Consider the following 18,182-nt stretch of genomic DNA (forward strand, 5'->3'; position numbering starts at 1 on the left):
CCATAGTCACGTATCGAACCGCATCATCTGCAGCGGTGTTCGTGAAATGATTAACGAAGGCAAAAAAGATTTACAGAATTGATAACATTGAAGTATCCGCAACATCCGGAATTTCTATTAAATTCAACAACTATGTTTCTTGCGTAAACATTTTCTGCTAAATTAAAGAATAAGATCACATATAGCGCAAACTGAAAAAAACTGGTCTTCTAAAGAAACTAATTTCTGTTTTTTTACTTGAAGAAAATTTCAGTAACCAAAACAGAAAATCTTCCTATTTGTTGTGTTATTTAACATATTTTTTACAGCGTACTCCTCAGAATCCTAGACATCGGTGTGAGTGGAAGGCCCTGCGATGCATCTTCAACTCTCTGAGCGTTAGAAAAAATTTCATGCAGACAACTGAACGGAAAAGTGCACCTACACCCAGATGCAGGGACTGTCGCAGGGCAGTGTACTGACCCCTCTTCTTTTCAGCTGCAATATGGCGGATCTAACTCGAAGGCTCCTACCTGGTTTACAGTGTTCTCTCTGCGCTGAGGTCTGCATTTGGGCTCTGGCCCAGCTGGCAGTTTCATCCAACTACTCATAAAAAATTGTTTAGACGGAATAGACACTTTGTTTTTGAACAAAAAAAGGGTGACGTTTTTGAATGCGAAAACTGCAGTGCTGACTTTCACTCGAAAACAGGTGTAAAGAGTTTCCGTCTCTGAGTGGAGGGACCACCATCCATTGCTCTTAAGGAGCATCGTTTTCTAGTAGTACACTGTAAAAACTAGCCGTCATTTTGACGGTTACCCTTTTGTCAGTTTTGACGGGTCCTCGGCGTCATTCGGAAAAGACGGTTCATTCAGCGTGAATCAGGGGGAGAGAGCAGAGCAACGAGGAGCGCAAAAAAATAAACAAAATTCTCGGCCCTCTGATTAGCTCTTCTTCGCAAACGTCATACGACCGAGGACCTATCGCGGTGCGGTCGCGTTTGACGCCGCGCGGACTCGGCGTGCGAAGCATTTTTGGCCTCCTCGGGCGATCTTGGCGTGGTCGGTGTGTGCGGGCCTTGTTTTTTTTTCCGTGTTCTCGCGCCATTTTGTTTTTTAGTGTTGTTGAGAAGACGGCGTGGCTTGGATTCATGGAAGGGGCTGCTCTCTCAAACCAAGTGCGCCTGATTACGGTAGGTGTACTGCATGTTTACTATATTTGCTTACATTTTCCTTTCGGTACGTGGTGTATGACACAAGCGCGGAGAGTCTCGTTCGAGCCGTCGTGGCCTGCACACCGCGGCGGCCGGCGTACGTTTTTCGCCTAGAGCCCGTCGTGGATTCGTCTCGCGCTGTGCTCGCCCGCTTTCCTACACAAGGGTTACCATCTCTGCAAACTTTCTTCTGTGCGTTCCTTGTGAGCCCGCTCCTTCCTAACGCGAGAGGTGGCCTTGTATGCTTCTTCACACGGGTGAAGGGAACACGCGAGCCCGTTGCGATGCGAGCCGATCGCGCGCTTGTGGCTGTTGTAAACAACGCGCTGTCGTGCTTTCGCGCGGTCTGCTTACTTAGACTGCAGGTCGCGCGGCTGGTAAGATGTGGTGTGACAGCTATCACCCCATAGTGCTCCTTCGGTGCGTATTAGGCTTTCGAATTAAATCGGCCGCACTGTTTTTAAATCTCTTACTGTTCCAAAAGTATTGCACGCACGCATCGCTCAAGACGTGGCCTGCCTCCAGTTTTTAGAACAGCCGCAGAGGCTCGATCGGCCCGCATCGCGATGATCCCGCGTGTTCGCTGCCGTATTGCTTCTACCTGTAGTAGCTGCGTTCGCCTTTCCCTTCGTTTTTTGCAGGGACATCTCGAGCACGCCTGTATCGTTTACTTGCGCGCTCTGCCGCGCCTATTCATCTGTCCGGAACTGTCCTGCAGCTCTTCGGTCGACTGTACTCGCCCCGGCTACTAACGCTGAAGCCGTGCGAGGCGGCGGCAGTCGGCCCGCTGGTTGTTGTATGTTCCTGCTGCACTGGCCGTAGTTTGACGTGATAACTCCGAGGTCCGATGTGCCTGCAGCAAGCTGTGATAGCTTCGTGCAAGCGGGCCCCGATTTTCTAGAACGAGCACCTTGTATGAATACATATTCGAAAGCAAAAGATCAGGCCAGACCGAGAGCCTTCGCTAGGGTGAACCGAGTATAATCTGATGTCTTTCCTATGGCACCAAGCTTGCCATATGCATAGTCTGTGTTAGTCTTGAAATTACACATCAAACCTTTTAACTCAATAGTATTACGTGCTAGTAATTTTGTTCCCATGCAGGCTCAGGTGTGGGCGACATCCACCTACTTGCCCTTGCAGTGAACAGAGGAGTGCATCTCCAAAACCAGTCTGGACAAGGCAGTGGGACTCCTTCTTGGAGCCTTTCTTGGTTTCAACATCTGTTATCCACCCGGCAGCCCTGTCACTATGGAACGTTTGCAGAGGTAAATGAGTGTGAAATAATTAGAAAGACCCTTTCTGTAAAGGTTGGAATTTCAGGACCAGTAAAAATTTATTCAAATAACATGCATGACTTAAAATCGAGTACGGCTTCTTTGAACGAAGAAGCTTAGCTGACCTCTGGTCAGCTTCCTTGGCTTTGTGGGCTCATATAGGGTGCTGCAATACAAGGTGCGGGACTGAAATCTTTTCTTTCAGGGATTTCTGGTTTATGCACTTGTGAGTAATCTCATAACTTGGCAGCCCTTAGCACAGCAAGCTGGCACTATTCATATTGTGCATCATCGCTTACAATGTTTACCAAATTTGTTACATGTTATTTTGTGTTCTAGCAAAAAAACAGCAAAAACTGAGACATAGGCCGATGAGAAGGTACACACACTACTGCCGAACTTACAGCTGATTTATTTTTGCCAGCGCATATGCAAATGAAACACTCAAGCCCAGTTGTCATTCCATTCCAGATAAAAAGCGCCACTCTTTTTCTGTGATAAGGACACAGAACCTCTTATTCTTTTTCATAATTTGTTAGAAGTGTTTCAAGCAGTTCTTGCTCATGCCTGGACTTACCCCTGCTAATAATGTTTGTGCTGTGAAACAGAGGCGAGCATTTGCTACAGTCCTTCACATGCAAAGCAAGGTTGCTACCGGTGCCTGCTTGCAACTTCTTGCCGTGTTCTCTGCGACGTTCATTCAGGCATTGCCGAGTCTGACTGATGTATACTTTCCCACTGGATATATGGATTTAATACACAACCCTCATTACACACATTGTGAACTCCAATTGGTGGTTGATCTTGCAGGCTTTAAACTTGATACCAACATTTTCGGACACTCCTTCAACCCATGGGAAATTTTATGGAAGTTTGGGACAAGAAACACTGAGGTGATCCTGTTCTTCCATAAAATTTCCCATGGGCTTTTGAAAAGAGCGTCCGAAAAATTTGGTCAACTTGGTGTTTTCAGCCCCTCATGAGCTATCTGGTCTTTTCACCCGCACCTCTGGCTGTGCAGAGAACAAGCATGCAAGACCAACCAACAAACGAGGTTCACAAAGTATGTGGTGGGATTTGTGTATTCAACCCCACGTGCTGTGGGAAAGTATACATCGAGCAGGCTGGGCAATGCCTGAATGAATGCCTCAGGAAACACATTGCGTGTGAGCACAGGGAGCAACCTGGCGTTGCATGTGAGGGACTGTAGCAAATGTTTGCCTCTGTTTCACCGCACGAGCATTACTAGCAGGGGGAAGTCGTTGCACGAGCGAGGACTGCTTGAAGCATTTTTAATCAAAAAGAATGAGCGGTCCTGCATAAGCGAGCCCTCTATCCTTAGCATAGAGAAAGAGTGCCGCTTTTTGCTGGGGATGGAAAGATGATCGAACTTGATTTTTTCATTTGCATGGGCGCTTGAGCGAGAAAAAATGGCTTCAAGTACGTGGATGAGCCAAAAATGAATCATTTGTAAGTCCGCCAAAAGTGTGCGACCTCTTCTGGTCCTATGCCACAGTTTTCAGGACATTGCAGAAAACACTTGGTATAATTGTTTATGTAATTCAAAATATCTTGGGTCATCTATGATGCTCACTCAGGCTTGAAGCAAGTAATGTGTAACTGTATCAGTATATGTGTTGTACACCTTGTGATGATCACAAGTGCTTTCCTCCAGAATGATGCATTGATCTGCCAGAGTTGTCCAGTTGAAAGAAATGTTTCTGATACTTTCCACTTCCAGACCTGCCCTCCTAAGACTGCCTAGATTGGTTTATATGCCGTTGCCTGCTGATCAAAGCTTTGCCTTGAGGAAATGTGATGTGTACCTCTCCTTGACAAATTAAAGTACAGTGACTATGTTGCTTTCAAGTGGTAAATGTAAAGGTAGCGTTGTGTATATAGCCTGAATGGTTACATTTACAAAAGGATGATGCAATAAGGGAACAAGACAGTACACCTTTGGAACTACAGTGACAGTAAAATTTTTCCACAAGGTGCGATATATTACAGCGGTGGGCTGTCGTCGCAACTTGACAAAGCCCATGCCTTGCACGCCACGTTAAAGAGTCGGGTTAAAATTCATTGTTGTGCATGACAGTTGAAATGCAACACAGTTCATAAATGGAAGTTGGACAGATGTGTTATCTCCCTTTTAAAAAGAGAATTATGTTTTGATTTTATTTACAAGTATTTAATGATGGCAACAAATTTGTTCCTTGTTTTTTTGTCGTGGTGTGGCCCTTTTCTCATGGCTTCATATTGTACAGTTTTGTACTTATTCTTTGTGTATCATCCTTGTATGTAATCTGGATATACGTTATTTTTTGTTTTTCAGATGCCAGGGTCCATGGATGTTATTGGGGGAAGCACCTTAGGCAACACAGGAGCTGCAAGTTTTGACGTCTGTTTTTGTATTTCGGCAACTAACAAAGCACTTATGAGCAATAAATACCTTCAAAGGATATCAATTTTAGCAGCATCTTTCATGAGATATTGCATAATTCAAACAACTTTAGCTTCAGAAATTAACAAAAGATACAAGAGATCTTGTAAACTTAACAGTATTCTGGGTACCCTTGATCAAGGAAGGAGCAAAAGAAAGTTCAAACAACGGACAGAAACAACAGTTGAGATCGTGTCAAGAATGATGACCATCAGCTCGACCTTGCTTAGGCTTACAGCAATACACACAAATATGGACCGTAACTGTACAGAATTATAGGTGGACTGTGCAGAAAACACACCAGGCTGTCGTATTAATCTAAGTGTGCTCGAGATTGACAAAGAAAAAGTTGAAGTATAGACAAATTTTTGCTTGCGTGTTTTCATATTTAAAATAATGCGTAACACATTAGAATAAATGGATCACCACATGGTGTTTAGCTGCAACAGCTACAGATAATTCAGTTTCTTGTTACTATTTTGGTTGCATCAGCCAATTGGTTGCTGTGATGTGTAGAAGTTGTTTAGGTCGCGTGAGGCATGAAAAAATAATATAACTGCTGATACGTCATTTGTTGTCATATCTTCGTGAATGAACACTATGTATCAGCCGTTATAGGGTAGTTTGATTCATACCTCATGTGGAATAAACCAAATATATGTCACATGTATTGCTTGGCTGGTGAAACCAAAAGACATCAAGAAATTAACTTGTAAATTGCGGTTATGCATGGATCGCCATGCGTTGATCTATGCATTCTAATGTGTAACACATCGTTTGCAACGAGACACAACTTAAATTTGGTGTCTGTTATTCTGAATTGATTCCACACTCTACATGAAAAGACCTCCGGCTGTGATACTGACGACATAAATGTATTTCAGGTTGACAAAAACACTGTATAATCAATAGACGCCATGCCGTCATATTGACAGCGAATCGTTTAAATGACGGCATACTGTAATATGAAAAGACATGAGGCCGTCATTTTGACGGCTCAGTTGTATTCCTAGTTGACAAGCAGAGCGTCAAAATGATCAAAAACACCGTCATTTGGAAATGACGGCCGGCTGTCATTTTGACGGTTAGATGCTTGGAAATAGAGCTGCCAAGATATTTACCGTCATTTTGACGGATTTTTTTTTACAGTGTAGTGCTCGACCGACAACTCTCTTCGGCCGCAATGCTCAAACTCTTGATCAAGTGAACGCAGCGGTAATGGTGCTTCGGAGACTTGGTGCTTCCTCTTGCGCACTGTAGGCTGAGAACTAAACGAAAGTTGAAATGGAATAATAAATAAAGTGATAAGGTATACCTACTGAAGCCCATCATAAATAAATGGAAGCCATGGTCTCATCAAAAAGTCACATTATGTCACCTCAGACTGCGTGGTCTTTATTTTTTAGAGCGACAAAACAAAAACGCAATTCTGCAATAATACCAAAAAGCAGGCAGCTCGAAATCTGTACTACAGTCATTGCTACACTTCGTCGAGACGTTGCATTTACACACAACTTCCGCAGCACCCCGTGCGCTCACTTTCGATTTCATGCGGGAAGCAGCGCCGGATATCTTCGTGTTGAAGAGCTTTACAGAGCTGCTTTTATGGCGTTTTGAAAACTGTTATGGCATCATCTTATACATGGCTTGGAGCTACCATCCACCAGACTGCGCTAATTAAAAGGCTAACTAGTAAATTTGGCTTAATTAGCTACATATTTAGAGTTTTTCCAGCAACTCACAGTCGGCGCCGCTAACACGTTGCCGCTAATAACATTTTCTTTCTGCTTGGAACTTCCTGTTTTCAGTGTAATGAGGCGACTCGCACAATTAATGTGGACGGCCACAGTCTTTGCCCGAGCGGTTCTGCTGAACAAACCACCGTTCGTGAGCGCAAACACGAACTTCGTCAGCCTCGTCTTCCTTCCTCTTTCTCTCCTTCGTCGGCGCTAGTCGCTGCGGCATCAAACCCCAACTTTCTTTCTTACAATACCCCCGCGGTGAAAAGGCGCCATCCTAGCGGCCTAAAGGCACGAGACGACAGCTGGGTCGTAGTAGGGCTTCAGGCGGTCTAAGTGCACAATTTCACGGCCGCGGCAGCGATGATCAGACGAAGGCGTGATGGGCTCGACGAGATATTTAACTGGGGATGACTGCTGAACAGCGCGATAGGGGCCTTGGTATTTGCTCAGCAGTTTTGTAGACTGCCCTGAGCTGGAGGAGGGCACCCAAAGCCAAACCAAGGATTGAGGAGCATAAGACGGCGGCCGACCAGTAGAAGCGGCGCGGGCGCTTTTCTGACGGTGCTGGTCGTCAGAAGTAAAGGAACGGGCAATTTGACGGCATTGAGAGACGGTTGTAAATTCGGACATATCGGGGCAGTAAGGGTATGGTATCTATTATGGAGGAAGGCTCGCGGCCGTAGAGAAGAAAATGCGGGGACAGACCAGTAGTGGCTTGCATTGCAGAGTTGCAAGCGTAGGTAACGAAAAGTAGAACGCCATCACAGTCGGAGTGATCGGCAGAAATGTACATGACCATCATGCCTCCGAGGGTCCGGTTAAAGCGCTCGGTCATGCCGTTCGCCTGCGGATGGTACGAAGACGTTGTGCGGTGAACGATATGACAGTCCCGAATAAGGGCTTCCACGACGCCGGACAAGAAGACGCGACCCCTATCGCTGAGCAATTCCTGAGATGCACCGTGATGAAGAATGATGTTCTGAAGTCAGAGGCCGTCGCAGCTGGTAACGGGGAAGTTTTCGCATAGCGCGTGAGGATCAATGGCGACAATTATCCAGTGGTGCCCTGCGGAAATGCTGAGAAGAGGGCAATAAAGGCAGTGATGCAAAACTCGATGGTACTATCGATGGTACTATCGATAGTTCTATTGATAGTACCGTCGATAGCCGTGTAGATACTACTTGTTATATATAGTACTATCGATACTATAAAATCAACCACGCATACCCACTGCATCCTAAACTTGGTTTCCCGGGTGTATGGTATGGTGGTGATGGTATGAGTAACTGACAGGACTCGCCCATTTTCGCAGCCTACGCGTCACCGAGCTCTGCAGACCTTCCCTACGTAAAGTTGCTAGACAAAATGTTAGCTTGCGACCTAGTTGAGAAGCATGTGTGCGAGAACCATTTCTGCAGCGGTTGCGTCAGCAAACCAGCACAACTTGTGCTATTTGTTCTTTCATCGGCCGCAGTCCCAGGTATTTTTCCTAACTGTCCCACTGCACGTTAAAGAACCCCAGCTGGTTGAAATTTACCCGGAGACCTCCAATCAGGTATCGTAAAAGTTTTGATTACATCGCAGGCCAAAAAAATGCGTAATATCAATATTGGTGCTATCAATAGTCTTACCATCGACAGTTTCACTATCGATAGCCTTGCGATTGATAGAGGTACTATCGATAGTAGTACTATCGATCACTATCGATAGTAATACTATCGATAGTAGAATTGATAGCATTACTATCGATAGTAGACTATCGATAATACTATAGATAGTCTATCGATAGTAGCACTATCGATAGTTTTTTACACTATCGATAGTTCAAAAAACTGTCGATACTATCGATAGTCAATTTTCCGATAGTTTTGCAGCACTACATAAAGGTCTATTCCAGCACGCTTTAATGGCCGGGCTCGACACGGTAAAGGTTGCAGAGGAGCAGGCGAGTGCGGCGGTGGTTTCTTGCGACACTGACATTCCAGGCAAGAGCGTATGTACTGGCAGACAAAACTGTACATGCCCCGCCAATAATACCGAAGGCACGGGCGGGTAAAAGTTTCCAGTGACTGGCATGTGCGCTTTGCTGGTCCTCGTGATAACTGGCACAAATGGCGGAGCGCAGATGCCTTGGAATCACCAGCACCCATTTGCGACCATCGGGGAGGTAGTTCCGACGGTAAAGCAGCTGGTCACGCACAACAAAATGATGAGCTTGACGACGGAGCACTCTAGAAGGGAGGTGCGCTGATCGGTTGGCTGAGAAATCCAGAAGATAAGGAATCCACGGATCCTTGCGCTGCTCGGAAGCCATATCAGTGGTGTCAAGAGAAGGTGTGAGACCCGAAATAGATGGTGGGTCAGGATCAGAGGTCACAGGGAAGCGCGACAGGGCGTCGGCATCGGAGTGTTTACGACCGGAACGATAAATGACCCGAATGTCGTAAACTTGTAAACTGAGAGCCCAACGAGCGAGGCGGCCAGACGGATCTTTGACTGAAGACAGATCTGTTATGACATCGAACAGGCGGCCATATAAGTAATTACGACATTTTGTGATCGCTCAAATAATCGCCAAGCATTCTTCTTCCGTAACTGAATAATTAGTCTCTGCTTTTGTGAGTGCACGGCTGGTGTAAGCAACGACGCACTCATTGAAACCAGGTTTCCTCTGAGCAAGAATGGCACCGAGACCGATGCCGCTGGCGTCCGTGCGGAAGGGTCGAAATGGCGCAAGATCGGAGGAGAGGTGAGCAGCTGGCACAGTGTTGCAAAAGCTCGTCGCATGTAGGCGACCAAGCCGACAAGTCGTGGCTGCCGGCGAGAAGTTGTGCCAGCGGTGCGATAATGGCAGCAATATTCTTGGCGAACCGGCGAAAGTAGGATAAAAGTCCAAGAAAGCTACTGAGTTCTTTCAGGAATGGGGGCTTCAGAAAATCAGCAACTGCGCGGAGCTTGGCAGGGTCCGGGAGTACACTATCCTTGGACACGACGTGACCTAAGATAGTCAGCTGTCGGGCGCCAAAGTGGCACTTCTTGAAGTTCAGCGGCAGACCAGCGTCAGTGAGACAGCGAAGAACACTATCGAGGCGGAGAAGATGAGACGGAAAATACTGCGAGAAGATGAAATCATCGTCCAAGTAGCAGAGGCGTCTGCCATTTAAGCCCGCGGAGGATGCTGTCCATCATACGCTCAAAAGTGGCAGGCGCGTAGCAGAGACCGAATGGCATCACATTAAATTCATACAGCCCATCAGGCGTGATGAAAGCTGTTCTCTGGCGATCGACGTCGGCCATCAGCACCTTCCAGTACCCAGAGCGCAGATCCAAAGAAGAAAAGTACTCCGCTCCCTGCAGTCAATCCAGCGCGTCATCTATACGAGGCAGGGGGTAGACGTCCTTCCGAGTAATTTTGTTTAGACGGCGGTAGTCTACGCAGATTCTAATGGAGCTGTCCTTTTTTCTTGACGAGCACGACCAGAGAAGCCCACGGGCAGAGAGAGGGCTGAATCACTCCTCGGCGTAGCACGTCGTTCACCTGTTCATCAATGATGCGGCGCTCAGCGGAGGAGACGCGGTAGGGGCATTGGCGCAAGGGTCCATGGGTGCCAGTCTAGATATGGTAGCGAAAAGCTGTTGCATGACCCAACGGTGCTTGGTGAGAGTCGAAGGATGCCGGAAGCGCTGCAGCAAAGGGATGAGCTGGACGCGTTGGTGAGGTGGTAAAGCGGCATCGACAGAATGGGAAAAAATATCGGGGGAGGACGGGTCGGTGACGTCGACGGGAGGAGTGAGGGCGTTGATGTCATGGGCGTCAGGGCTATCAAGGACAGAAGCGTCGTCGAGATCAATGACATCAACCGTGCCAAGCGATTCGCCCAGAAGTAAAGTGGTGGGGAAGGGCAACGGGTTCGCGACGTACATGGAGCCGCAACTACCACAAATTGTGAGCACGGCATGCGAGAGCGTGACAGATTTGTGGTGCGCACAAAAGGGAGAGGGTGAATAAAGGACAGTAGCTTCACAGAGGGCAGCACAAGGCAGCGGCACAAGAACAGAAGAGAAAGCTGGCACGTCGATGTCGTCAGCGGCGAGAATAGGCGAGGTGCTAACAGGGGAAGCGTCCAGAAGAGCATCACACAGCGGCGACAAATCAATTTGAGCACGTGCACAGCCAATGATGGCGTGATGCTATGACAGAAATCCCACCCGAGGATGATGTCGTGAAAGGAGCGGGTGAGAATGAAGAACTCAATCGTGTCGGAGAGGCCTTGGATGACGAGGCGGGCAGTGCACGCTGCCAGAGGGCGAACGGCGTCAGCGCTGGCGGTGCGAAGCGAAAGGTCAGAAAGCTGCATCTCCATTTTTTTTTAGTTTTGCTGCACAAGTTTCGACTAATGATGGACACGGCCGCACCAGTGTCAGTGTCAGTGTCAGTGCATGTAGTCTTTGCAAGAGCGTCCTGTGCTCAACGCTATCCTAAGCCATAGCCACATATAAAGTAACAAGCGCTGCGTATTGGTTTTGGCGACGAGCTAATTGCATGCGGCTCTCCAGATCGGTATGAGCACACCAGATAGAGCATCTTGGCCTGAAGCCTATCTGGCAAGGGTTCAACAACCCAGTGTCTGAAATGACGGACATTATTCGACCATGCAACACCCTCTCAATTAACTTTACGGGGTTCGAAGTTAAAGAAATTGGCCTTACATTGTCTAACACATAACCATCACCCTCCTTTTTAAGCAAAGCGATAATCTTTGCTAGACGCCACTCATCTGGAATCCATGGCCCCTTAAGAGAGCGTTCGTGAGCGCAAAAACGAACTTCGTCAGCCTCGTCTTCCTTCCTCTTTCTCTCCTTCGTCGGCGCTAGTCGCTGCGGCATCAAACCCCCACTTTCTTTCTTACAGCAGGATCATTTGGAAGGAGTCGCTAAGAGAGAAGGTGTGAAAAAAGCAGGTTACATGACACCGCCAACAGTATTACTTTGTTCACCGCCGCGGTGGCACAGTGGTTACGGTACTAAGCTACTGATCCGAAAGACGCGGGTTCGATCCCTGCCGCTGAGGTCGAATTTCGATGGAGGCGAAATTCTGGAGGCCCGTGTACAGTGTGATGTCAGTGCACGTTAAATAACCCCAAGTGCTCCAGATTTCCCATGCCCTTCGCTACGGCATTCCTCATAGCCTGAGTTGCTGTGGGGCGTTCAACCCCCATAAACCATAGAGCATAGTATTACTTTGTTCTTCAGCCGAAGAGTCAATAATTTCGAAATTGCGATTCCTTCCAACAACAATGTGGTATCCATTGATCGCATTACTGTATTCGGACAACTGCACAAGCTGTAGTAATGCTGGAATAGTGATATAGGCTGCAACTCATGACACTTAAAACAGTTTCATGGGCAAATGTAAACACGACACAACCTCGTGTGCCACACCCACTCCCAAAGCAACGATAGCATGAAAGGAAAAAAATCTGCATCTGATACACCCAGATCAACTCACGCCTAAGTGCCTAAAACAATTTCAGTTTTATAGAATAAAGAAAAAGAAACATAGAACTTTTATTCTTACAGGTGCAACACTTCAAAATCAGAATCTGAAGTGACGGTGGCATAGCCAACGCATCTCGCAGTCATTCGTGTCACCACACCAGCAGTGCTTTCCCGCTTCGATCGCTTGTCACCATTGGTGAACGCGGCGAACAGTACAAGTTTTGTTTATTTGAACGGGATTTCTTTTGCCGTAAACGCAAACTTATGCCATTTTTTTTTCAGAGTAGGTGTGTTGTCCTCAGATATGCAAATAATTATTCCCTTTATGTACACACACAGCGAAAAAAAAACGTCAAATGACTGTTGAGCATAAAAAAAAGAATAGGATTTAAGTTTTGCCACCGAATTCTCTGTGCTGCAGTGCCTGCAAGCGTAAATGCTATCACTTGTTTGGTGGTACTCATTACTTGGCGGATAAGGCTGCTGGCGAAGACCTCGAGGCATTAATGATCAGCAAGAGCGGGTCCGACATGAGCGTTAGGACGGCATCTGTAGACCTCGTCTAGAACGAGTAGAGTTTGCTCAGTACTTTATAGTACTTTCTCTTCTTGCAAGCGTCGGTGGCCTTTTACCTTCACTTTTATCTTTTACCATTTTACTTCTGCTTTTAACCTTTGTATATGGCGCAGTTTCTCACTGGTATAGGCAACTGAATCCAGTGTCTCTGCCGTACATGGCAGGCGCTACACGGCAAAAAACCCTGCAACCTAATATCTAAAATCTATATACCATTAGTATTTAGGAATTCAGGCTCGAAGTTCAGATAGCACTTTTTACCGTTAGTCCTTAACTATTCTGCAGTGTCATGAAGGCCAACAAATACAAACCCAAATCGCTCGACGTGTGAAATTGCAAACCGTGCATGGTTGCACGGCCAGTTATTTTGTTTGGCTCAAAGTGACGTATTATTCACTGCCTATTTTCTATGACTCCATGCTGGATGTCCTTTGCTGGATGTCGTTCATTTTACAAATGTTCGCAATCTTCTGTTTGCCACTTTTCATTTTTTTATAAAACGGTAATGCAATAAATACTTATGCTTAAGTGGGCCGCTTGTTTCAGAGCGTCTGAGTGCATTTTCGAGTACAAAAGAGGCACTGCTAGCCAGACCTCGAAGTTCAATTTGAACACTCGAGTGAATTTATCCGCTTCAGGGTCTGGCAGCTGCAACACATTTCAGGTTATCGCCGATTTTCGTGTAGCTACTTTTGATGAATTCGTTGATCTTCTGGAGCCCATGGAGTCTTGAATAGCCTCCTCTCACGCCTATACTACGGCAGCCTCCCGGGAACCAGTCGCGGTCGATGTCATACGCTGCGAGGCTGAACTCCAGGGAGATTGCGCTCTTTTTGGTGACACATGCCTGCGAGTAGAACAGAAAAGCAGTAAAACGGCAAGGTCAGACAGCCTTGCATAACGACGCTCTCTGCGGGCAGAGCATTTTCCTTCCTCTTTCTTTTTCTCGCCCTTTCTAAGAAATCTCTCTGACGATTGGCGAGGAAATTTTTGTTTCTGGAACACCTCATCACTTTTCTTTATCTCTGAGAGGCTTCTTGGTGGTTTGAGGTTTAAGTATATAAAAGCGATAGAGAATGATATGTCTCCTTTTCCTTAATTTTAGGCACCGTGCTTAATCAAACACGGTAAGGGTATGGACATAGCGAGATAATATAGCGCAGAGCAGGACAGGACACGAACAACAAGAGCGCCTGCCCTGTCCTACTCTGCGCTATATTATCTCGCTATGATCATGCACCAACAAGCCCAAAACGCTACGCTTTTGAAGGGTATGGAGTCAGCCTGATCCTTTTTGCATAAAGTAAGAAATGAAGGCAAACAAGATTGTACGATACAGACTCTCCCCAAGATGCATCCAATTTACTAGGCCTGCAGTGAAAGTTAACGCCTTCGAATAGGTTTTTGCTCAGAAGCGGCACGTAGAGCTACTAGCGGAGTGGAGTGTGCGCCCGGGATGATGAAGGCTTTGTTTATTAAAGTGCACTGAAGGCAGTGTAAAACTAATGCTAAAGGCCTGCCCCCATGCATGCGACACGGAGGAAAAAAACTCGGGAAAAGAGCCTCCGGCGTTAACCTTGAAGCTTAGTCCTATCGTGTTAAATCGTGTTTCATTTCCATGTTGCCACATTTTTGGAACTTATCTTATTATTGTGTATTATATATCTTTAATTGTATTCTACACAGTGCCTCTTGCTAACTATTGTATAACGTTTCTCTTGAGTCGTTTTATGCGCTGTTCTCTAACATCTTGTACTGCCCCAGTCACACAATTCTCCCATGTAAAGGAGCCTGTGAGTAACTTGAATAAATAAATAAATAACAAATAAATAAAAAGTTAACACATCGAGTCACTCCCCCGTGATCACAGCACGTGATAGAGTGCGGTGATATCACCGCGGCACGCGCGCATGGGCAAATCTACGCGGCAACCTGACTGTAGAGGCCCGCGCAGACGCGCGCACCAAAACGTACCATTAAAGAATTAAGAAACATTAAAGAATTACTCGGAGAGCAAAAAACGGCGGAGGGAGCGACTTCGTGAGCACTTGGCTTGGGAAGGCTGGCCGCGTGGCGTGACGCTCGCTTTTTTAGTTTTTTTAGTGCGCAAGCACTACTTCGCTTCACAAGGTGGAACCCACTCCAAGAGCTTGTTTGAAGCTTGACCTTCACAGCGGCTAGCGGATCATGTGAGCCTCCACCGCACCGAAGGGAAGGTGCTCTCCGCTGCAACGCGTGTGGTTTCATCACGTGGCAACGCACGCATACGGCAGAAATAGGCTCCATAGATGTGAAAGGGACTACGTGAAGTTACTGAGGGTAGCCACAGACTGCAGTACTAAGTGCTGGTCATAGTCACACATCAATACATTGGCGGCGATGACGCGAGCGTGTGGCCAGTGGTGCATTTTCGTCTGCCAGCAGCCGCGCTCTACCGCATTCTATTCAAAACGACATCTGATTGAAAAATTGCATGTGTATTGGCCATCAAATGGCGCCCTCTAACGGCCAATATCGCGTGTTTGTAGAAGAACAAAGTATAAATTATGATCGCTGATGACACTGTTGATTGACTCTTGGTGCAGTGGTTGCGATCTATACGCGCGTGAAATGTTTCTTGCGGGTTGTAAGCGGAAATGAAACAGGGTACGTTCCGCCAGACTGCAGTGTGCCGCCTGCATGCTATAGGTGTCGTCAGGGAATGAACACAATTTTGGCGAACACACATCAGTTGGTTGAACGTTTACGGCGGAAGCGTGTGTAGCGTTATACCAACTTAGCTGCGCATTGCACGTGCATGTTACTTCTCCGTGGAGAACAAGAACTCGAATGAACAGTAATAAATCTTGTTGGGCTAGTTGTGGTGTGTAATTTGGGTGGGAAACAGCGCACATATAACGAAGACGGGAAGAAGGTGACACAGTGCGATCCGTGTCGCCTTCTTCACTTCCTCTATATTTATGTGCTGTTTCCACCCAAACTCGAATGAAAGGCGCTCAAACCTCGCCTGGCGTGCTGGCGCCTTACGTACTGCATGCATGATGACCCGGGCTTGGAAAACTTTTACCGCGAAGGCGTCACTTCACTAGCAAAGCAGAAGATCCTGCGGTATGTATGAAGCCTCAACTTTTGTTTGAGCGCCAGGGGCGGAGCCCTTACTCAATACACCCCCCCCCCTCTCCCGCGCGGCTGATGTTAGCGGCTGACGATAATATCTTGCATGCGGTTGCCTTTGAGGCGGGGTTGCCTTAAAGGTGCACTGAAGATGAATCTGAACTCGTCTTTTTGCCGCGGGAACTCGATCTGCACGTTCCGAACATTCTTAGAAACCGCGACTTATTGCCCTGTGTGGCCGATTTCCCTAATTAAATCGAATTAATGTCCGACTCCCGGTTTTTTTTTTTAATTCTCCCTCGTACGGTGGGCGGAGTCGACCAACGCGTGGAGTGCCTTGCAGCCAGCTCCGTGGAGGCTTTGCTTTCGCTTCAAGATGTTTTTTTAGGTTTCCGCGAATAAATAGTTTCATTTGCAGATAATATAACAGCAAAATAAGCCCGCAGAAATAAAAACACGCGCGGACTATTTGCTTCTACGGACTACTACGTATTACTCCGCCGATGGCAGAGCGGCAAGCCGCCACGGGACTGGGTGAAAGGCACTCCCCGCGTTGGTCGACTCCACCCACCGTACGAGGGAGAATTCAAAAATAAAGGCGGGAGCCGGACGTTAATTCGATTTAATTAGGGAAATCGGCCACACAGGGCATTAAGTCGCAGTTTCTAAGAATACTCGGAACGTGTAGATCGAGTTCGCGCGGCAAAAAGGCGAGTTCAGATTCCTCTTCAGTGCACCTTTAAGCGCTTTCGCGCGTCCTACTCGGTTTAACTACGTTCAAACTCTACTATCTTTTTTGTAATCATTCAGATGAGAGGTGACGATGCATGCATGTGTTACTTCTCAGCACCTGGCTTTGGGCTAGTTGATGCATATTGAATCTAAGAAAAATAGCAGCGCAAAGCATACAGCCACAGAAGAAAGAACAGGACACAGGCGCTGACTGTCAACTTAACATTACGATGGAAGGCATCCACCTTAAATAAGACGAGGAACAGAGGTGAAAAGGAGGAGGGTGAACAATCGGGAATGAGAAAAGGGACAGAAAACCAGCAAAACAGGACGCGCTCACATGGACAGGGCTGCAACTGAAACTCTCTAGATGAAAATTTTACCGAAGTGTCGGTGACGCAATCTGAGCCTAACTTCTTAATCTTAAATGCTTCCAATCTCTCCCGTTCTGTCTGCGTTTTTCCGCGGCCGATGACTCTCACCTCATCCAACTAGGGAGTGCAGTTCTGACACTTGTTACAATGCTTTGGTAGATGAGCTGTGTGATCTGGCTGCAGTGACGTACGGTGCTGTCTTAACCGGTCATTAATGCCTTGGCCCGTCTGGCCGATATAAGCTTTTCCACATGACAGGGGGAGAGAGTACACAACAATACTAGTGCATATGGTGAACACAGTTTGGTGTTTCGTATTACATAGCTTTCTTGTGCTCTCCTTGGCAGAGGTTCGTTGCAAAAGAGGCAAAACAGTTCGCGCCTGTCTGTGAACTCCTTTCTTGAACTTTTAACGTGTTACCTGTCATCTACTCAGGTGGAGCATGATGACCGCAGGTATATAGAGAAGCAAGGTTTCCCTACTGGCTCGAGCGTAGCTCCTGTTTTGTGCAAACATATTTTTATCCGGTTTTGACAATTTGTTGTATGACAGGCTTACTGATCCTCGGGTTAAGATTTTTAGGTATGTAGACGATTTTCTAATGCTTTTAAATCTAACCCCACATAACACCGTCGACTTGGCCGCTAGTGACATTTTATCGTTCTTTAATGAGACTTCAACTCACTTGAGCTTCACTCATGAGCTGCCACAAGATAACAGGATCAGGTTTTTATATTTGTTACTCAGCTTTTCTGACGACGGCCACGTTATCTGGAAATGAGAATAGCACGCGCAAGAACTCAACAAGACGTACAGAGAGTGAGACGTTAGCTGCTTCTAAAGAGTCGACCTCTGCTGCAAAGAGTGATAATGACGGAGTGTTGATGCCGCTGCTGCCATATCTGTTAACATTGTATGCCTCCAGGCTCACACACGCAGTTTTGTCGGCACTCTTACCTAGAATCCTGGCCTCACCCAACCGAGCCACGCATCCCCTGCACTTACGTGCGCAACCAGATGTGCATACTTTTCCTTTAACTGAATTAAATTTCGGGTATGTTCCACAAATTGTACACTGATGCAACGGCCGGTACAGTCAACGTAGTACTTTCCGCAGATCAGGGGAATGGCATAACTCCTCTTGAACACTGCACGAATGGAGTGTCATGTCGTAATTGACATCTTCGTTTTTGGAGCCGCACATGCGCGGCCATAATTTTCCCAGCTTGTTGG

The 18,182-nt window shown here is 46.8% G+C and overlaps 1 pseudogene; it reads right to left on the minus strand.

Moving 5' to 3' along the window:
* Positions 1-13,363: 13,363 nt before the first annotated feature.
* The window catches only part of LOC149369506 (uncharacterized), a 65,007-nt pseudogene continuing 60,188 nt past the window's right edge, over positions 13,364-18,182 (minus strand).

Source organism: Amblyomma mixtum, chromosome 1 (genome assembly GCF_055824585.1).
Source record: "Amblyomma mixtum isolate Tamu chromosome 1, ASM5582458v1, whole genome shotgun sequence".
Classification (NCBI taxonomy): Eukaryota; Metazoa; Arthropoda; class Arachnida; order Ixodida; family Ixodidae; genus Amblyomma; species Amblyomma mixtum.